The 22,992-nt window shown below is 44.3% G+C and overlaps 1 protein-coding gene across 10 annotated transcripts in view; it reads right to left on the minus strand.

Annotated features, from left to right (window-relative positions):
- The window catches only part of ELAPOR1 (endosome-lysosome associated apoptosis and autophagy regulator 1), a 91,262-nt gene that overhangs the window by 66,142 nt on the left and 2,128 nt on the right, over positions 1–22,992 (minus strand). The window lies entirely within an intron of this gene.

Here is a 22,992-nt window from a genome sequence, read left to right on the forward strand (position 1 = left end):
TGGAATGTAGTCTTTCTAGGCCTCAGCTAACTTGACCTTCATTCTAGAAACAGCTAAGGAATTAGAAAAGTTTGTATACTTTGCGAAGAAAAGAATGAAGATCTTTCTTGTGTCCCTTTATACTTTTTGGATTGATTACTATGTGGGTTACTTGTTAAAAAATAAATAAATTTAGGCCGGGCGCGGTGGTTCACACCTGTAATCCCAGCACTTTGGGAGGCCGAGGCGGGCAGATCACCTGAGGTCGGGAGTTTGAGATCAGCCTGACCAACATGGAGAAACCCCGTCTCTACTAAAAATACAAAATTAGCCGGGGGTGGTGGCGCATGCCTGTAATCCCAGCTACTTAGGAAGGCTGAGGCAGGAGAATCGCTTGAACCCAGGAGGCAGAGGTTGCAGTGAGCCGAGATTGCACCATTGCACTCCAGCCTGGGCAACAAGAGCGAAACTCCGCCTCAAAAAAAAATAAAAATAAAATAAATAAATAAATAAATTTAGGTCGGGTGTGGTGGCTTACATTTGTAATCCCAGCACTTTGGGCGGCCGAGGCGGGCAGATCACTTGAGGTCAGGAGTTCGAGACCAGTCTAGCCAACATAGAGAAACCCCATTTCTACTAAAAATACAAAAATTAGCTGGGCGTCATGGTGCATGCCTGTAGTCCCAGCTACTTGGGAGGCTGAGGCAGGAAAATCCCTTGAGCCCAGGAGGCGGAGGTTGCAGTGAGCCGAGATCACACCACTACACTCCAGCCTGGGCAACAGAGTGAGACACCATCTCAAAATAAATAAATAAATAATCAAATATTTTAAAAAATTATCACCTTGCCTTTATCACTTACCCCTCCAGAGTGACATGGGTTTGCAACTGAAACTCTAAGTAAAAGCATCAGAAGAGGGCATTATACCTGCTCCCTTACCCCACAGAATGCCCTGCCTGGTCCCCTTCACCCCTCAAACTCACTGAAGTGCCCTTTTCCCCGTCCTTTGTGATATGGCCCCTAATCCTTCTGGCCGGTGGGAGCTCCCCTCCTCCACAACGGATATGGGGCAAAGATCACAAACTGCCTTGCTATGTTGTTACTGTTCAGTTCTCCTGGTCCCAGTTAGATGGTAAATTATTTGACTCACGTGTGTCTGTGACTTAAACGTCTAAATGTGCTTTGCCTGCAAACAGACACTCCATGACTATTTTGAAGAATTCCCTGATAGATGGACACACGGTCAGAAGCTGTTGCTAACTGAGAGGTTTAAATATCTAGAGACACAGGAGTTCGTTATTTTCAGGGTATTTAGCAGTAATTATACCTACAATTAATTTTTTTAAATCACAAGCACAATAAAGAGATGTGTGGGATTAAAAACTGGAAGTCCTCCTTCACCTCTCCTCAATGTGCCCTGTTCGCGAGGGATGTTCTACCTCACGGTGCCTGCATTCGTCTTTCAGGGCTGCTGTAACAAAGTGCCACAGACTGGGTGGCTTTAAACAATAGAAATTTGTTGTCGCACAGTTCTGGATGCCAGAAGCCCAAAATCAAGGTGTTGGCAGGGCTGGTTCCTTCGGAAGCCACAAGGGAGAATCTGGCCCCTGCTTCTGCCCTGGCTTCGGGGGACAGCCAGCCATCCTTGATTTCCTTGGCTTGTGGCAGCATAACTCCACTCTCACACAGCATTTTCCCTGTGCATTCGTCTCTGTCCAAACTTCCCCCTTTTTATAAGGACCCTGGTCATACTGGATTAGGGCCTAACCTAATGATCTCATTGTAACTTGACTACGTCCGCAAAGACCCCATTTCCAAATAAGGTCTAATTCTGAGGTGCTGGGGCACACAGCGGGTACTCTAAGGTACATATGAACTTTTGAAGGACACAGTTGAACTCAAAACAGTACCTGTACCTCAAGTTTTCCATCTAGATAAGGGGAGAAGCATAGCTCTTTGTTCCATGCTGTGAAATTTGAGAATTACTTCTTAGACCAAAAAAAAGAAAAAAAGAAAAGAAAAGCAGAATCATGGTACCTCCTTGAAGGAAATAAAATTAATGTTTATTGGGCATCCCTCATGGTCCTTGGACTCTGAACATTTTATCTCTTTAATTTTCATATCCACCCAGAGATCCTTGACATCAAAGACTGTCTCGTCCCACCACCCAGCTCAGGGCCTGGCACTGCAGGATTTGTAGAATCAATGAACTCTATGGAGTAGATATGATTTCCCCCATTTTAAAAGTGAAGAAACCAGTTAAGAGATATTCAGTCATATGCCCCAAGTCACACAGCTGGTATGTAAGCTACGGATTTAGGATTGAAACCCAAGCCTGCCTTTCTTCAAAGCTCTTGTACTTTCCATAAAGCTTAAACCAATGGTTCCCAAAGTGTGGTTTCAGGACCTGTGGGGGCAGCAGCAGCAGCAGTAGCCCCTGAAGACTTGTTAGAAATTTGAATTCTTGGAGCTGGGCACGGTGGCTCACACCTGTAATCCCAGCACTTTGGGAGGCCAGGGTGGGCGGATCGCAAGGCCAGGAGTTGGAGACCAGCCAGCCTGGTCATGTGGTGAAACCGTTTCTACTAAAAATACAAAAATTAGCCAGGTGTGGTGGCACGTGCCTGTAATCCTAGCTACTGGGGAGGCTGAGGCAGGAGAATCGCTTGAACCCAGGAGGTGGAAGTTGCAGTGAGCGGAGATCCCGCAACTGCACTCTAGCCTCGGGGACAGAGCGAGACTCCATCTCAAAAGAAAAAAAAAAAGAAATTTGAATTCTTAGGCCCCTCTCACTGACCCATTGAATCAGAATCTCTGGAGTAGGCCTACCAATCTGGGTTTTAGAAAGCCCTCCAGGGGATGCTGATACCTACTGCAGTTTGGGAACCCTGCTCTAAACCAGGAAGCTGCCTGGGAAAAGGCAAGAGTAGGTGTGGAGTTAAAGATTAGCTTGGTCATTATTTTTTCTTTTGAGTCACCTGCGTAGTTGCCAGATTTCCAGAAATCTTACCTTGTCCTCCAACCATTATTGCCATTATTTATGCTGAAAAATTACATGATCCCATGATTTTTTTAAAGAGAGGGAGGAGAGAGAGAAGACTGCCTGGAGGCAATTACTTAAATCCATTCTTTCTTCAAGTTTCTTTCCTCTGCTGGAAATGATGAGACCTCCTATGGGCAGCCCTGATGAGAATTCCCAAGTTCAGCTTCAGCCTTCCCACCTAGCAAGGAGAACTAGCTGTCCTCTCTAGGATAAGACTGGCAAGATGTTGTTAAAGCCTCCAGAGGGCTTCAAAGTTGTAATGACGAAGGTGAAACCAGCTCAGCTCCGCAGGGCTTTATCTACACAAGCAGGAAAGAAACGGCAAGAGCAGCAGGTGCAGCAGCCGCCTGAGCAGCCACGGTTTCTTATCAGTAGGCCAACGGGGCACTGCCATAAAAGCTGGCTGTTCACTGGACAGATGTTCTTTTTTATGTTACACAGAGGGCCAGGACTAAGCTTTGCAGGAATAACCTGGTTTTAGAGGAAGCTACTTTTCTTCTTGGGGGTCTTGGTGGCGGAAGAGAGCAGCCAGATGCCAGCCAGAGGGGAGAGGCCCACAGCCCTGTGAGGTCAAGAAGCCCACACCAGGGCTTCACCATTGGGCTCCACCTGAAGAACCTATGAGGCTTTGCAGAGTAAAATCTGAAAACACCCAAAGCTATGGCAATAGGAGGGAGCAGTGCCATTGAGTCGCCTTCAATGTTTCCTCCGGGAAACTGTGATATTGACCAGTGTGAAAAGGAGAGGTGAGGCTGGCAGGAGTAGATTTGGAGAAAAGAACAGAATCTAAAGGAGAACACTCAAGCACAAGCCATTTGCCTAAGTTCACTTTCTCAGGTGGCTTCTGCTACAAGGAATAAAAGGAAGTGCTCCTTTATACAGTACTAAAAGTGTTAACAGCACTCCTCTGCCCCCTCCCACTTCTGCCCACCCATGACCAGGCACTGACAGTTCCCCTGGGCCAGGCTGGCGCAACATCACTGGGAACAGGAGTCCACATTAGCACCTCACACTTTGCCAAAGTAGAAATGGCCTGGATCCAAAAGTGAAATTTGGTGGAAGAAATTAAGACAGGATGCCATTCTCCCTAATTTTCAGGAAGGCCTCAGATGATCCTTCTGCTTTTTAGCAGGCACAGGAGGAAACAGGACAAATCTTGCCATTTCTTTATTTTTATGCCCACTGATAAACAAGCTATCTATTTCCTCCCACTCTAAGTAGTGCCAACTTCTATAATGGTTCATAGACAGTAATTAAACATATCCCCTGCTATTCCAATTTGAGACAAAAGAAAATTACCCTGGCCTAAAAAATAAGATAGATTCCACTTCTACTTCACACATATATGATGGAGAAATAATAATCATTGATCCCATAATAATCTCGGTAGATACTGGGAGATAATATCCGGAGATACTACAGTCTCAGTAACCATAGTAACTAATCGGTGAATCTCTCTGCAACGTCTTCCTCTAATGTTGCTTGTCTTTTCCATTCTCATGCCACAGACAGATCATCAGTACATCTTTCTGTTGCACCTGCCTGCTAAATGATTTTCCCATGTTTTTTTTCATGGGCTGTGAGCACTACATATTCTAATTTGTTTTTTTTTTTTTTTTTTTTTGGCTTCTACTTTGGCCACTAGGAAGCTCAGGGTCAAGTTTCCAGTCCATTTGCTTATATAGCATTCATATATTCATGTAATGATTCTTTCTGCATTTGTCATTCTAAGTTGTACTTTTTTTTCTTTGAGACAAGGTCTTGCTCTGTCACTCAGGCTGGAGTGCAGTGGTGCAATCACGGCTCACCGCACCCTCAACCTCCCAGGCTCAAGGGAGCCTCCCACCTCAGCCTCCCAAGTTACTGGGACCACAGACATAAGCCACCATGCCTGGCTAATTTTTATATTTTTTGTAGAGACAGGGTTTTGCCATGTTGCCCGGGCTGGTCTTGAGCTCCTGGACTCAGGTGGTCCTCCTGCCTCGGCCTCACAAAATGCTGGGATTACAGGCATGAACCACCATACCTGATCCTAAGTTGTATTTTTTTCTGCCATAATTTTTATTTTATATTTAGATTTTACTATTTTGACGGAGGTATTTCCTAAAAACTGAAGTCCTTGTAGATAGGGGCACAATTAATTCATTAGTTAATTAAGACCATTCATGGTTTGATCCTTGCCTTCCTCTCCCACCTTATTTCTAACTGTGGTCTCCTTCCTTCTGTCTCTGCTCCTCCCATTACACTGGCCTTCCTTGGGTCCTTTGTACTCATCTCAGGGCCTTTGCCTGTGCTGATCCCTACCCTTGCATGGCTTATTACTTCTGGACATTCTTCAGGCCTCGCTCAGTTATCATTGTCTCAGAAGAGTTCCCTGAACTTCTGGCTTAAGTCAAATCCCCTAATATGTGCTCTCATTGCACCATGTACCTTTCTTTGTAACACTGTCAAAGTTGTCATTTTATCCTTATATGATTTGATTAATATGTACCTCTCCCATTAGACTATAAGCGCTCTATAAATAATGCCTGGCAGGCTGGGTGCGGTAGCCCACAGCTGTAGTCCCAGCACTTTGGGAGGCCGAGGTGGGCAGATCATGAGGTCAGGATTTCGAAACCAGCCTGGCCAACATGGTGAAACCCCATCTCTGCTAAAAATACAAAAATTAGCGGGATGTGGTGGCGGATGCCTGTAATCCCAGCTGTTCAAGAAGATGAGGCAGGAGAATTGCTTGAGCCCAGGAGGCGGAGGTTGCAGTGAGCTGAGATCATGCCATTGCACTCTAGCCTGGGTGACAGAGCAAGATTCAGTCTCAAAAAAAAAAGCCTGGTTGGTCTGCAATAAATTTTGAATAAATGAATGAGTTCATATACACAAAGATATTAGTTTCTCTGGCTCCATTTTTTTCTGTTGTCCAAAACAAGTATCTAAGCATATCACTCCCCTGCTCAAAAACACAAGTCATTCTCCAGTGTGTTCATAATCAAGTCTAATCTTTCTCCTTACCACATTCTCCAAGGGCCTCCAAGTCTGGCCTCAAACTCTTCCTTTTCTCCCCCTTCCACTAAAGTGCCCCTGGACAACCTGACATTCCCACCTACAAGTCCTACACATTCCCATCTCCAGGCGCAAATGTCCCTCTTCAATGACCTGCCCAGGAACTACTCTATACCAGGGGTTGGGCTAAGGTTTGGGTACTGCCCTAGGCCCTCAGATGCCTCCGGCCCCTGAAGCTTTCTCTAATTTCTTCAGTTTCCCTCTTAGAGTTGCAAACCCAAAGCCCTCTGTTTATATTCACTTTTATCTCTTATATACGTGCATTATATTTACAGACTATTCCCTTTCCCTCACTAACCTGTAAACCCCTTGAGGGCAAGCACTGGATCAATTCATTCCAAATTCCCAGCTTCAAGTACAGCACCTGGCACACTGTGAGTGCTCAAAATGATTATTTTATTAACAAATAATAATAATAACATGGAGATTTAAGAACGTCCAATGCCGGAAACTAGTCCAACAGCTAAAGGAATGGATGCTTTCATTATACGCCATGGTGTGGTTCTCCTTTCAACAGGAATTAGAGCTTCATCCTCCTCCCCTGGAAGGTGCACTGAATTTCGTGACTTGCTTTTGATGAACAGAATGTGGTAAAAGTGACAGTGTGTGACCTCTGAGATTGAGTCATAAAAGGCATGGTGGCATCTTCCTTGCTCTCTCTCTCTGATTACCTGCTCTGGAGGAAGCTGGCTGCTATGTCATAAAAACACTTAAGCAGCCCAATGGAGGAGGCCATGCTTGAGGAACCAAGGCCCCTGCCATAGCTGTGTGAGTGAACCATCTTGGAACTGGATCTTCAAGTTCCAAACAAGCTTTTGGATGACTGCAGCCCTGGAGGACATCTTGACTGTAACCTCCTAAGAGACTCTGAGCCAGAATCACCCAGCTAAACTGCTCCTGAATTCCTGTCCACAGAAATTGTGAGATAGTAAGTGTTTGGTATTTATTTTTAGAGAGAGAGTCTTGCTATGCGGCCCAGGTTGGTCTCAAACTCCTGGGCACAAGTGATCCTCCTGCCTCAGCCTCCCGAGTAGCTGAGACTACAGATTTACGTCACCATGTCCAGCTAATATTAATAAATGTTTGTTATTTTAAGCTGCTAAGTTTTAGGGTAATTTGTTAGGAAGCAATAGGTAACTAAAATATGCATTAATAGTTAAACCATTTTGAAAAAGATTATAGTTTTTAATTCCCATTATTGGGCCAAAGGAGATTTCTGTCTCATGAGTAGCTGATTTTACAAGGTTAATAACTCTATTTTTAAAATATTGATATGCTGGCCGGGTGCAGTGCTTGCACTTGTAATCCTAGCACTTTGGGAGGCCGAGGTGCCAGGATCACTTGAGCTCAAGAGTTGGAGACCAGCCTGGGCAACAGGGCAACATAGTGAGCCCTTGTCTCTATTTTCAATAAAAATAAATATATATATATAATTTTAAAAATAAAATAAAATATTGATATGCTATTCTTTCCACCTGAGAGACTCTATATATTTTTAGTTCTTATCTAAATTTTAGTACTTCTTTGAAGCCCTCCGTGACTCTTACTCCTTCTGTGAAGCTCTCCTTAACCACTCCAACCCATACAAATAATTTTTCTCTGCTCATTGGCACTTTGGCACTTGATAACCATAACAGCTTCTACTTATTGAGTCTATACTACGTGCCGGTGCACTGGGTTGTATAGTGTCCCTCCAAAATTCCTGCCCACCCTGGAGCTCAGAATGTAATCTTCTTTGGAACAGTGTCTTTGCAGATACAGTTAGTTAAGATGAAGTCCTAATGGATTAGGATGGGCCCAAATTTCAAGGCCTTATGCCATGAGAAGACCCAGAGACACACACAGGAGGAAGGCCATGTAACAGTGAAGTCAGAGGTTGGAGTGATGGAGCTGTAAGCCAAGAAAGGCCAAGGATTGCTGGCAACCACCAGAGGCTGGAAGAGGCAAGGAAGGTTCTTCCCTAGAACCTTCAGAGGGTGCATGGCCCTGCTGGCACTTTGGTTTTAGACTCCTGGCTTGCAGAACACAAGGAAATAAATTTCTGTTGCTTTAAACCACCCAGTTTGTGATACTTTGTTGAGGCAGCCCAAGGTAACTAATATAACTAGTGCACGTCTTATTTCTCCTTTCTAATTTTCACAGTGGTCCTTCAAATTAAATAGGATTAGCTCCTTTGGTAAGTGAGATGCTGAGATTCAGCAGTTTGCCTGAGTCTTACAGTGAGGGAAGCTCCAACTGGGGTATGAAGCCCGTCTCCAGAGGCTGCGCTCTGTCCACTGCTCCTTCCCAACTGGCCTCATTCTATCATGCACTTGATCTCTGTAACTGCTGGCAACCACTCGTTCCCTTAAAGGCTGTGTGTTCCATCAAAGTTGGGTTTTTTGCGTGTGTTTTTGTTTTGTTTTGTTTCGTTGGTTTTTTTGAGACGGAGTCTCACTCTGTCGCCCAGGCTGGAGGGCAATGGCACCATCTCGGCTCACTGCAACCTCCACTTCCTGGATTCAAGCTAGTGAATCCTGCCTCAGCCTCCCGGGTAGCTAGGATTACAGGCGTGTGCCACCACGCCCAGCTAATTTTTGTATTTTTAGTAGAGACGGGGTTTCACCATGTTGGCCAGGCTGGTCTCGAACTCCTGACCTCAGGTTATCCACCCGCCTAGGCCTCCCAAAGTGCTGGGATTACAGGTGTGAGCCACCGCTCCCAGGCCAAAGTTGGTTTTATATCATATAATTCTTCTATGTCTCTTTCAGTCCATTATGTTTAATAAATACTTAATGAGGGGTTTATTTTAAATTTCAGAGGATTAAAAATTAAAACTATAAGAGGAAAAATAACTATTTGGTAAAAACATGACAATGACCCATGAGCCCCAGAGGCAATCTGTCACTGACATCTTCAAACTGTAAAATACTCTGATGATTACTTTCTTAAATGCATCCCAGAATGAGCTACAGGTAGATGTTAAATGTTCAGGGCTCAGGTTCTCAGTCTAACCTTTAAGAAACTGATGATTTCTCTTATTTAATAAGCTGGGAAATGGCACTCTATGGAGATAATATCCTTGGTCTTGGGCAACAGAAAATGAGAGAATTTGCAGAGTGGTACAAAGAGCCTGTTTAGATCCATTTGGGCTCTGGTCTCAAACCTAAAGGAGAAAATTCTGAAGCATGTAAAATCTAGAAAGGGAGGTAACAAATTTTGGCTCAAAATATTCAACAACTGCTTAACAACTACCAATGTTTAAAAGTTAATACTTTTTTAACCCAATGGCACAGGTTTCCTTTAGAAATAGTGAGCTCCTCTTTACGAGAAAGGCTCAGGCCTACCTGAAGATAAGCGCCCATCCAGGTATTGTAGGGGGCTGGCAAGGATGCCTTGGGACTGGATGACCACTAAGATTCACCTCAACACCAGCAATGTTATGAAGTTACAGTTTTATATCTAGGTGACACTCCCCAGAGTGGGTTACTAGCCACTCTATTTTCATGTGATTGGGATGGGAGGTCAAAGTAATTGATTTCAAGCACAAAATTAGCCAATTTCAGTTTTCCTTTATTGTTTTGCATCAGGTCAGGAAAAGGATGCCCCAATTAGCATGCAGGTTTATTACAATTAGAGTCCAATTTTTCTGTTTGCTTTTCATTTTGTATTAGCAGTAAGGTTCATACTTAGAAAACCACATTCTAGGCCTATGAAACTCAATTTATTTTATTTTTCATGCTGCATAGTTTTGTGGATCTTTTAAAAGTGCCTTTAATGAGGCCAGGTGCAGTGGCTGATGCGTGGAATCCCAGCACTTTGGGAAGCCAAGGCAGGTGGATAACTTAAGGTCAGGAGTTGAAGACCAGCCTGGCCAACATGGTGAAACTCTGTCTCTATAAAAATATAAAACTTAGCTGGGTGTGGTGGCATGTGCCTGTAATCCCAGCTGCACAGGAGGCTAAGGCTGGAGGATCTCTTGAACCCAGGAGGTGGAGGTTGCAGTGAGCTGAGATCAAGCTACTGCACGTTAGCCTGGGTGACAGAGCGAGACTCTGTCTCAAAGAAAAGACTTAAAAAAAAAAAAAAAAAAGCAGGCCGGGTGCAGTGGCTCATGTCTGCAATCCCACCACTTTGGAAGGCCAAGGTGGGAGGATGACCTGAGCCCAGGAGTTCGAGACCAGCCTGGACAACATGGTGAGACCTAGTCTCTGAAAAAATTTAAAAATTAGCCAAATGTGGTGACATGTGCCTGTAGTTCCAGCTACTCAGGCTAATGTGGGAGGGATCACTTGAGCCCAGAAGCTCAAGGCTGCCGTGAACAGTGATCATGCCACGGCACTCCAGCCTGGGTGAAGAGTAGGACCCTGTGTCAAAAAAATAAATAAATAAAATAAAAAGGTAACATCATATCAGCCTTCTCAGACTTGAAAGAATTTGAAGGCCGGGTGCGGTGGCTCACACCTGTAATCCCAGCACTTCGGGAGGCCAAGGTAGGTGGACTACAAGGTCAGGCGATCGAGACCATCCTGGTCAACATGGTGAAACCCCATCTCTACTAAAATACAAAAAATTAGTCAGGCATGGTGGCGCGCACCTGTAGTCCCAGCTACTTGGGAGGCTGAGGCAGGGGAATCACTTGAACCTGGGAGGTGGAGGTTGCAGTGAGCCGAGATTGTACCACTGCACTCCAGCCTGGTGACAGAACAAGACTCCATCTTAAAAAAAAAAAAAAAGAAAAGAAAAAAAAGAATTAGAACAGTGGAGGGCCCAGGAAATATGAGAAGATATTTTTGTATTTTCAGCAGCTGTCAAGCACTAACTATAATTATCTGTTGTGTTCTTTTATCTGGTATGACATAGAAGGAGAGCTTAAGAAAGAAATGTGACAAACAGCCCAATTTTTATCACTCACCAGAGGGACAATACAGACTGAGGAAAGGAAGAGTTTGACTTGTTTTCAAAAAATTTGGCAGAATTCTCCACCCGGCCCATCTGCCCTGATCCGGACAAGCTGGCAGCTTGATAAAGCAGACAAGCTCTTGAGCCTGGCCCTCCATGTCTCAGTGATTCCCTGGTGAAAATCAGCACTCTTCGCCTTCCTCACAGCTAAAGCTGTCCAAGCCTGTCAGCTGACCACAGATGGAGAGGGCTAATGATCTCATTAAAAATCCATGCTACAGGCCAAGCATGGAGGCTGACACCTGTAATCCCAGCATTTTGGGAGGCCAATGCAGGCGGATCACTTGAGGTCAGGAGTTTGAGAACAGCCTGGGCGACATGAAAAAACTCCATCTCTACTAAAAATACAAAAATTAGCTGGGCATGGTGGCGCGTGCCTGTAATCCCAGTTACCCGGGAGGCTGAGGCAGGAGAATTGCTGGAACCCAGGAGGCGAATGTTGCAGCCAGCTGAGATTGCATCACTGCACTCCAGCCTGGGCAACAGAGCGAGACTCCATCTCAAAACAAAAAGTGCTTTTTTAGAATTATTTCTCAGTGATTAAAATTGGGATAAATTTTTATTTTCTTTACTTGTACTTTCCTGTATTGCTTGCTTTGTTTTTTAAGGATCATACCTGGGATTACAGGGGTGAGCCACTGCACCTGGCCTTGCACTTTTTTATTTTACAAGTGTAAGTTTATGTGGTTCAGCCACACTGGCCTTCTGTCCATCCTCTGAGCACCAGGCTGAGTTTGTCCCTTATCTTTGCCTGCCCAACTCCTCCACACCCTTCAGATCCATGCTTAAACTCACTCCTCAGAAAGGCCTGCTCTCACTTTCCCCATCTAAGTCTCCTTGAAATAATCTCTCATCATAGCCTTCACTTTTCCTGAATAGCACTTAATGAAATGCATAACTGCAAGTCGATTGGAATGGTTATTTGTGAGTAACAACTTGGCTTTTCAAGCCAAATGAGCTTCTCCCTGGGACCACCTAAGTGGGGAAATGTGAAAGAGAAGAGAGGAGGCTGGCGTAGTGTGGGAGAAGGATGGAACATTTCACTCCTGGTTGGGTGGAGGGGAAGCAGCTGAGAAGGGATTTGGAAGATTAAGAATGATGTACGGGGATTTTTATGCTATTTCTGTGAATAAATTAAAACTTTTCCTCCTGGAAAAAAAGTCCATTGCTCATTAGTGTCATCTTGCTGTAGTGGTGGTGTTTTTTGCTTGGTGTGTGTGTTTTTATGTATGAAGATGCATTCTTATCACCCTAGGAAGTGCTAAACTGTGTATCCAGATTGTGCAGGATTAAAAACAGACTGCTTGGCCGGGCGTGGTGGCTCCCGCCTGTAATCCCAGCACTTGGGGAGGCCAAGGCGGGCAGATCACAAGGTCAAGAGATCGAGACCATCCTGGCCAACATGGTGAGACACTGTCTCTACTAAAAATACAACCGGGCCTGGTGGTGCACGCCTGTAGTCCCAGTTACTCGGGAGGCTGAGGCAGGAGAATCACTTGAACCCGGGAGGCGGAGGTTGTAGTGAGCTGAGATTGTGCTGCACTACAGCCTGGCGACGGAGCAAGACTCTGTCTTAAAAAAAAAAACAAAAAAAAAACAGACTGCTTGGCCAGGCGTGTTGGTTCACACCTGTAATCCCAGCACTTTGAGAGGCCAAGGGGCGCTGGATCACTTGAGGTCAGGAGTTCGAGACCAGCCTGGCCAACATATAGGGAAATTCCATCTCTACTAAAAAAATACAAAAATTACCAGCTGGGCATGGTGGCTCACGCCTGTACTCCCAGCACTTTGGGAGGCCGAGGTGGGTGGATCACTTGAGATCAGGAGTTCAAGACCAGCCTGGCCAACATGGTATAGTGCCATCTCTACTAAAAATACAAAAATTAGCCAGGCATGTTGGTGGGCACCTGTAATCTCAGTTACTCGGGAGGCTGAGGCAGGAAAATCATTTGAACCTGGGAGGTGGAGGTTGCAGTGAGCCGAGATTGCACCACTGCAGTCCAGCCTGGGTGACAGAGCAAGATTCTGTCTCTCTCAAAAAAAAAAGAGAGACCACACACAAGGAATCGAAAGTGGTAGAGTGAGGAGCCAGAAAATCTCCCTCAACTGAAGTAATAACCCCTAGAAATGCTCTGAGGTCACTTGGGAGCTCCAGTAGGGTCCTTTTGCAAACAGGTGGGATTCCTCAGTTATGGACCAAGAATGCAGTATGCATGTGCATTGCCTATTAATTTATGAAAGTTTTAAAGGATTGATAGCATTGCCAAGGATGTGAGAAAAGGTGACGGTGTGCAAGGTTAATGAGAAGTAAAAATTGATGCAATTTCTCCAAAAGATAAATGGAGAAATAGGGAACAATATGAAATATATATGCCCTTGGTCAAAGAATCCTCATTTCTAAGAACATAATTTAAGGAGTTAACTGAATGACAGTTGAGCAAATGTTTACAACTATATATGCAAGTGTTCACTTCAGTATTCTTCATTCTAATAGAAATTGGTTGGTTATCTGAATTGGTTAGTTATATAAATTATATTATATACAGCCTACGGAACTCTATGCAGCCTTAAAAATAATAAAGTAGCTAGATGTGGTGGCACAAGCCTGCAGCCCCAGCTACTTGGGAGGCTGAGGCAGGAGGATACCTTGAGCCCAAGAGTTCAAGGTTATACTGCACCATGATGACACCTGTAATAGTCACTGCTCTCCAGCCTGGGCAACATAGTGAGACTCCTTCTCTTAAAGAGAAAAATGATGATGTAGACCTATATTTATTAACATGTAGCAATGCCCCCTGCAATATTATTGCATGAAAAAAGTAGGTTATGAAAGAGCATGTGTGGAATAATCACACTTATGGATAATTATATATTTATGGCCAGACATGGTGGCTCACACCTGTAATCCCAGCGCTTTGAAAGGCTGAGGGGGTAGATCACCTGAGGTCAGGAATTGGAGACTAGCCTGGGCAACATGGTGAAACCCTGTCTCTACTAAAAATACAAAAATTAGCTGGGCGTGGTGGCCCACGCCTGTAGTACCAGCTACTTGGGAGGCTGAGGCAGGAGAATTGCTTGAACCCAGGAGATGGAGGTTGCAGTGGGCCAAGATCGTGCCATTGCACTCCAGCCTGGGAATGAGATAGAGAAAAACTCTATCTCAAAAAAAAAGTATATATTTATATCCATACATACAGAAGTCTAGAAAGTCTATAAGTATGGAGAGAAAGCTGGAAAGATATAATGAAATGTTTACAATGAGCTTAACCAATTATGAAGTTCTGGGTAAGTTTCATGGTCCTTTTTGCATTCTGTATTTCTTGAATTATTAGAATAAGAGAGTATAATTGTTGCAAAAACAATAAGATTATTTTAAAATAGTATTCAATAAGCCAAAAGGGAATAGAGAAATTTAAAGTTCATCTCATTCAAATCAACACTTTGTATGCTTTTCCTTGACTATGCAATTTGACTATGGTGCTGTAGTTTTCTTGCTGCATTCCTAAAGCAGTGATCTATACCAACAGATATGGTGATTAAAAATATTCATATGTCGTCTTTATAGAAAGATGCTGAAAGTATATAAAAGATCTTGTGGCATACTGTAAAGTAGGTGTCTTTGTAATAATCTCTCATATCCTTTACTTTTCTTTCCTAGTAATTAGCCACATTTATAACTATAGGTCCATTGGAGTGGTTGGTTATTTGTATCAACTCTGCTTTTCCTAGTGGTATGCTTCAAAAATGGCAACAGATTCTTCCCATCCCCATATGTATGCCCCTACATAATGACTTTGCAGGGGCTCCCAACAGCCTGTCAATGTCAGACCTCTGGGTGAAGCATTTTAGGTAATCTGGCTTGCAGTCAATCTACTAGCTGACCAGTCACACAAGGGAGCCCAGCATAGATCAGCCACGCTGCCCTAGCCCAGTCAAACTACAGGATTGTGGGCTAAACAAGGGGTCCTGTTTAAGACAATAAGCCTCAGGGTGGATTGTTATACAGCAAAAGCTAACTAATACAGATCCCCCTACCTTTTTTGTGAGACAGGGTCTTACTCTGGTGCCATCATGGCTCACTGCAACCTCAACCTCCTGGGTTCAAATGGTCCTCCTACCTTAGCCTCCCAAGTAGCTGGGACCACAGGGGCACACCATCATGCCCAGCTAATTTTTGTATTTTTAGTAGAGATGGGGTTTCACCATGTTGCCCAGGCTGGTCTCAAACCCCTGAGCTCAAGTGATCTGCCCACCTTGGCCTCCCAAAGTGCTGGGATTACAGGTGTCAGCCACTGCACCCAGTCTCTTTTTTTTTTTAAAGAGAGAGTCCCACTGTGTTGCCCATGCTGGAGAGTAGTGGCTTGATCACGGCTCACTGTAATCTTTAACTCATGGGTTCAAGTGAACCTCCCACCTCAGTCTCCCTAGTGTCTGGGTCTACAGGCGTGGGCCACCACACATAGCTAATTTTTAAAACTGTTTTGTAAAGTTGGGGTCTTGCTATGTTGCCCAGGCTGGTCCTAAACTCCTGGGCTCAAGCAATCAGCTGGCCATGGCCTCCCAAAGTACTGGGATTACCAGGACGAGCCACTGCATCCTGCCTTTTTTTTTTCTCTAATGGAAAGGTTATCTGAAGCTGGGCACAGTGGCTCACGCCTGTAATCCCAGCACTTTGAGAGGCAGAGGCAGGTAGATCACTTGAGGTTGGGAGTTCAACACCAACCAGCCTGGCCAACATGGCAGAGTGTGGTGGTGCACGCTTGTAATCCCAGCTATTCGGGAGGATGAGGCATGGGAATCGCTTGAACCCGACAGGCACAGGCTGCAGTGAGCTGAGATTGCACCGCTGTACTCTGGCCTGAGTGACAGAGCAAGACTCTGTCTCAAAAAAAAAAAAAAAAAGAGCCAGCTGTGGTGGCTCATGCCTGTAATCCCAGCACTTTGGGAGGCCAAGGTGGGCGGATCACAAGGTCAGGAGTTTGAGATCAGCCTAGCCAATATGGTGTAACCCTGTCTCTACCCAAAATACAAAAATGAGCCGGGCGTGGTGACGGGTGCCTGTAATCCCAGCTACTCAGGAGGCTGAGGCAGGAGAATTGCTTGAACCCGGGAAGCAGAGGTTGCAGTGAGCTGAGATCGTGCCACTGCACTCCAGCCTGGGTGACAGAGAGAGACTCTGTCTCAAAAAAAAGTAATACACAGGCAAAGAAGACCTCCATTATTGGGCCACTGGAGTATGAAAGATCCATATTTGCAGAAATTGTCTAAATTTCACAGGGCTAGATAGTTCTTGGTAATGTTCTTTTGTCAGAGTTTAGTCCCTCCAGTGTCTAAGGCAGCATTACCCCTCTTTTCAGGATTCATCCTGAATGTAAAGGGAAACTCTAAAGTGTGACTGAGGCAGGAGAATCCTTTGAGGCCAGGAGTTCAAGGCTGTTACTTCCATATTCTCTTTTGGCCTATTGAATACTATTTTAAAATAACCTTATTGCTTTTATAACAATGATACTTTCTTAATGTAATAATTCAAAAGCTAGGCACAGTGGCTCACGCACTTTGGGAGGCTGAGGGGGGTGGATCACCCGAGGTCAAGAGTTCGAGACCAGTGTAGCCAACATGGTGAAACACCATCTCTACGAAAAATACAAAAATTAGCCGGGAGTGATGGCAGACGCCTGTAATCCCAGCTACTTGGGAGGCTGAGGCAGGAGAATCCCTTGAACCTGGGAGGCGGAGGTTGCAGTGAGCCGAGATCACGCCACTGGACTCCAGCCTGGACAACAAGAAGGAAACTCCATCTCAAAAAAAAAATTGAAAAAAAATTCAAGAAATACAGAATGCAAAAAGGGACAAAAAAAGTACCAAAAATTTCAAAATTTTGTAAACTGTACCAAATCTGGATACAAAGCGTTATTTTTACCCACAGGGCACTTCCCGGAAAGACGTTACAATAGCTAAGACTCCTCTCAGATAGAATAGAGAGCAGTAGATAGCTCCTATTGAGTGACATTTCTGTTTTACCCTAAGATGTTACCTACCTTGACACCTTAAGATGCTACTAATTTCCAGAAGCCTGGCCCTAGAAGTTGCTTTCACCTAGACTCTATTTAGTGAGTGATCTGAATGAGAATTCATCTGTCCAGTTTCCAAAATAGAAGAAAACTCATCCCACCTGCGACACATCAGATTACAAAACTGAAAACTGAAGAAAGCTGTAAAAGTCTAGGTAAACACGACCCCCAAGAGCTCTGAAGAAACAGCATTACTTGTGAAGAGAGAGTGTCCCCACAGTTAAGCCCTAACTTAGTATGTCTGGGGCTAAAGTGACTGCCTAGTCTGTTTGGTCTGCTATAACAAAATACCATAGACTAGGTAATTTATAAACAATGGATATTGATTGCTCACAGCTCTGGAGGCTGGGAAGTCCAAGATCAAGGCACCAGCAGATTAGGTGTCCGGTGAGGGCCCATTCCTCAGAGATGGTGCTGTCTACGTGTCCTCATATAGTGGAGGGGGCAAAAAGTTACCTCAGGCCTCTTGTATTTATTTTATTTTATTTTAAGACAGAGTCTTGCTCTGTCATGCAGGCTGGAGTACAGTGGCGTGATCTTGGCTTGCTGCAACCTCTGCCTCCCGGGTTCAAGCAATTCTCGTGTCTCAGCCTCCCAAGTAGCTGGAATTACAGGCATGCACCACCACACCAGCTAGGGTTTGTATTTTTTGTAGAGACAGGGTTTCGACATGTTGGCCAGGCTGGACTTGAACTCCTGGCCTCAAGCGATCAGCCTGCCTCGGCCTCCCAAAATGCTGGGATTACAGGCATGAGCCATGGTGCCCAGCCCCTCAGGCCTCTTTTATAAGTGCACTAATCCCATAGGATATAATCACCTCCCAAAGGCCCCACCTCTTAATACCATTGCATTGAGGATTAGGTATCAATGTATGAATTTGGGGGGGACACAAACATCAGACCATAGTGGTGACTAAGGTCCTTAATAGAATCCCAATCTCTGGAGACACTGAAGAATAAATTATGATTAATTCACTCACTTCAGAAAACAATTTAGCATTCTCCTGTAAAGATGAATCTGTACACAACCCACAACCCAGCACCCCACTCCTAGGCTTATACCTTCAAGAAACGTGTACCTGCACACCAGAAGACAGGTTCAAAAATGTCCACAGCAGCATTGTTTGAAATAGCAAAACAATGGAAACCCAAATGTCTATTAACAGGAAAACTAATTTTTAAATCGTGGAATATTCACCAAAGGAGTATTTTACAACACCGAAAATGCACAAAATATAGTAACATACAATAACGTAGATGAGTTTAGAAGCTTAGTGTTGAGTTAGAAAAGCAAATGTTATAACTCTATATACAATGCAATATATTTTTACAAAGGTCAAAAATAAACAGATCTAAATAAGATGGTTTAGAGAGACATACATGTGAAAAAAAAAAAAAGCAGGCTGAGTGCGGTGGCTCACACCTGTAATTCCAGCAATTTGGGAGGCCGAGGCAGGCAGATCACTAGAGCTCACGAGTTTGAGACCAGCCTGGGCAACATGGAGAAACCCTGTCTCTCCAAAACTACAAAAATTATCAGGGCATGGTGGTGCACACCTGTAATCCCAACTGAGGTGGGAGGATGGCTTGAGCCTGGGAGGGGGAGGTTGCAGTGAGCTGAGATGGCACCACCACATTCCAGCCTTCAGAGTAGAGCCAGATCTTGTCTCAAAAAAAAAAATTAGGCCAGGTGTGGTGGCTCACTCCTGTAATGCCAGCACTTTGGGAGGCCGAGGCGGGCAGATCACCTGAGGTCAGGAGTTCGAGACCAGCCTGGCCAACATGATGAAATCCCATCTCTAATAAAAATACAAAATTAGCTGGGCATGGTGGTGGGCACCTGTAATCCCAGCTACTTGGGAGGCTGAGGCAGGAGAATTGCTTGAACCCAGGAGGCGGAGGTTGCAGTGAGCGGAGATCACACCATTGTGCTTCAGCCTGGGCATCAGAGCGAGACTCCGTCTCAAAAAAAAAAAAAAAAAGAAGAAGAAGAAGAAGCAAATACAGGAGGAAATAGAAAAGCCTAGACACTGTGCTCACGAAGTGAAGTAGCGTGCCAAAGGCTCAGGACTTTCTCCCCTGACTACAGGGGCTGATCCCAGGGACATCAGAACTAAGAACAGGGAACACTCTGCTCCCTAAAGCTGTTCTTTCTGCATTTTGGATAGTAACTCCTACCATTCTCCCACTCCAAAATCCTTACAAAAATCCTTGACCCGCCCGTCACCATCACCCTACACCATCAATCAGTTGCCAAATCCTCTAACCTCCACCGTCAGCATGTTTTTCACACAGACGCCTTTCCATGTATTCCACTGCCCCCATCCCAGGGCAGTCCCTTTATTAACCTCCTCCTTGACTTCAGTAATATCTTCAGTATTGGTCTCCTTGCCTCATCTCTCTGCTCTCATCTGTTGGCCCACCTCAACCATGCTTACTTTATATTCATGCTAATCCATTCTGCTCAGGCTGCTATCTCTGCCAGAAATCCTTCAGGGATTCTCCACTTAATTTAGAATTTTTCAACCTTATCAACTTTGTATCTCACACTATTGCACATTTCAGCCAGCTGGTCTGCTTGCAAGTCCCAGGATCATTTGCATTTTCCACATGTGGACCTTTCGTCAAGCTCCTCCCTGTATCTAGAAAACACCATTCCTCCATCTCTGCCTACTGAAATGCTGCTGATTATCAATCACAGAAGCAGGTCAAGTGCCAACTGTTTGAATTAATTTTCTTTCTTTCTTTCTTTCTTTTTTTTTTTTTTTTGAGACGGAGTTTCATTCTTGTCGCCCAGGCTGGAGTACAATGGCGTAATCTCAGTTCACTGCAACCTCCGCCTCCCAGGTTCAAGTGATTCTCCTGCCTCAGTCTCCCAAGTAGCTGGGATTACAGGCATGCACCACCACACCTGGCTAATTTTGTATTTTTAGTAGAGACAGGGTTTCAATGTTGGCCAGGCTGGTTTTGAACTCCCAACCTCAGGTGATCCACCTGCCTCGGCCTCCCAAAGTGCTGGGATTACAGGTGTGAGCCACTGTGCCCCGCCCTGAATTAGTTTTCTTCTTTCTTTTCCTATCATCCTCTATATTGCCACTCCTGCATTGTTTACCACATGTTAATCTTATGACGTCATTTATACGTCATTATCTGTGTACTTAACTGTTCTTCCTGCCAACGTTTATTAAGCACCTACGATATATCAAGGGTATGTACTAGGCACTTCACGTGTTATTTTATTTAATTTAATTCCTACAACAGCCCTGTGAGATAGGTATTACCATCCCCATTTCACAGATCTGGAATTTGATGCTGACAGAAGTTAATTAACTTCTCAAAGTAGCATCCTTACTAAATGGCATCACTCATTCAACAAATTTTATTCCAATCCATGTCTGCTAGATTCCTAACCTATGGGCTTTTCAATATAGACTGGGGAACCCCTTTGAGGCCAATTAGCCCTGGAGCCTCAGGATAAGGTAGAGCGTGTTAAAGGCAGCTTTCTGCTCCTCTTTGGTTTGATTTGCTTCACTGCACCATGGGAAATGCTCCTTTGGCTCGCAGTCAGCACTTAGCCTTGGCTAAAGAAACGATTCATGAAAACGAATATCATATGGGATGTTTAGTTCCATTTGTGACCCTGATTATTATAAAACTGTGAGAGGAATGCCAAGCCCCAGCACATGTCCAGCAGTCTAGAACTCCCACTTTGCCACTTCAGTTTAGGCCTCAAGCTAAACCTCTCCGTTTCCTGATTACATCCAGAGGGATGCCTCAGCTTTCACGAACAATGCTGGAACAATATTATTGTCATTAGGGTCAGCCTTGGCCTGATAAGAGTCCCTGCCATCAACACCCAACATCAGCTCACAAGAAATTCATATGAAGATTAAGAACAGAGAAGAGTGGCTGGGCACAGTGACTCACGCCTGCAGTCCCAGCACTTTGGGAGGCCAAGGCGGGTGGATCACCTGAGGTCAGGAGTTCAAGACCACCCTGGCCAACATGGTGAAACCCCATCTCTACTAAAAATACAAAAATTAGCCGGGTGTGGTTGCACACGCCTGTAATCCCAGCTACTTGGGAGGCTGAGGCAGGAGAATTGCTTGAGCCTGGGAGGTGGAAGCTGCAGTGAGCCGAGATCATGCCACTGCACTCCAGCCTGGCCTGGCAACAAAGCCAGACTCTGTCTCACCAAAAAAAAAAAAAAAGAACAGAGAAGAGCTGGTCTACCTTGAATTGGTTTTTCACCATTTGGGGTTGGAAGCCCCCAAACTTGTTTGATCAGTTCATATTGCCAAATGAATACTATAATAATGGGTTTATTCTCTCCCTGATTGTTTTGGAGTTGAGGGTGTTCAATGGCCACTGTTTGCTCAAGGAGAATGTAAACAGGACTTGCTGACGCCTGTGGCAAATGGGCATGCCTCCTAAGCCATTTCCAATCTGGCATGGGGTGTGGATCTAATGGAAAAGAAGCTGAACAGAGAAGGAGGGTGGGTAACTCTCTTTTGTGTTTCCAATGTATTTTCTATTTCAATACTCAAAGCAATCCTTTCTGAGGTAGGTGTTATTTTGATACCCATTCTACAAATCCAAAAACCATGTGGTAAGTAACAGGACTGAAACCCTGATAGGTTGAGCTCCATAGCTTTCCACTACCTTAAGCTTACACTTTGTGGCAAGACCTTTTGCTTAGGCAAATATTGGTTATTCAAACAGGACCAAAGGCAAAATTCGTACACAAGTTCGAGTTCTCAAGTATCAATATTCTTCCCTTCCTCCAAACCAAGATAATAGAAGTGCTTAATTTCTGAAATGTCTCATATTTTCCATTGTTGACAAAGATCTCAACATGAATTGGTAGTTAAACTGTATGATTCCTACCTTCCACTCAGGAAACTCCCTTGTTTGATTCTTAGGCAAGTGGGCTTTCTTGGTCTCATTATTTTGGTTGGTTAGACCACAGGCCATCAAGGCCAGTGAGCCAGTCACTGATAAGATCATACTGTTCCCTGCGATCTCTAAAACAGGTCATAATGCGGCTAGGTGGAAATGTAGATGGCCCAGGGCAGGTTGTTATTGGAGCTAATAAAGGTTATCAAAAGTCCCACTCACTGGGGTCACTTATGTCATATTCATGAATCTTCAAAATCAAGTATCTTTATTCACACAAAAATCCTCCCCCCCACACCTGACTTCTTTATGACCTGCTGTGCTGTAGACACAGAACATCTTTATAAGAATTTATCTCCATATGGGGTGGAGTTGTTGCCAATCAGTTCACACTAACAATTTATAAAAAATATTCTGGGCTGGGCGCAGTGGCTCATTCTTATAATCCCAGCACTTTGGGAGGCCGAGGTGGGAAGTCGCTTGAGCCCAGGAGTTAGACACTGGCCGGGGCAGTATATTGAAACCTCATTTCTATTTTAAAACATATATTTTTTAAAGTAAAAAAAAAACATCTATATATATATTCTAACCTCTCAAAACCTTAGTCAAGCTTGATATTTGGGATTAAATTTACAGAGCTAGATGCTTGACTTTTTGTGAAGTCCTTCACATTTCACAGAAATAACAGAACTTTTATTTTGCCTTCCCCAACGTAGTTCTTGTAAATATCTTATTGTTGCCTCTGCCATATGGTTTCTAAAAAAGTTGCTCAGAGCACAACCAAATATTGTTATTTCAATAATATAGAAATGACTTAGTTTTGTTGCTGCTAGTGCCCTTTTGCGTTCCTCCAAGATGACTTTTCAAAAGCTATTTTTGGTTATAAGAGATTGACTACCTATTGTCTGAATTCTGCTTCCAACATATTGGAAATACCTTGAAAAAGACTTTGACATATGTTAAGTCAGAGAAGGAGACTAGAGGTTGGCAGAACACAAGATATTGA

This window comes from Pan paniscus, chromosome 1 (genome assembly GCF_029289425.2).
Source record: "Pan paniscus chromosome 1, NHGRI_mPanPan1-v2.0_pri, whole genome shotgun sequence".
In the NCBI taxonomy this organism is placed as follows: domain Eukaryota; kingdom Metazoa; phylum Chordata; class Mammalia; order Primates; family Hominidae; genus Pan; species Pan paniscus.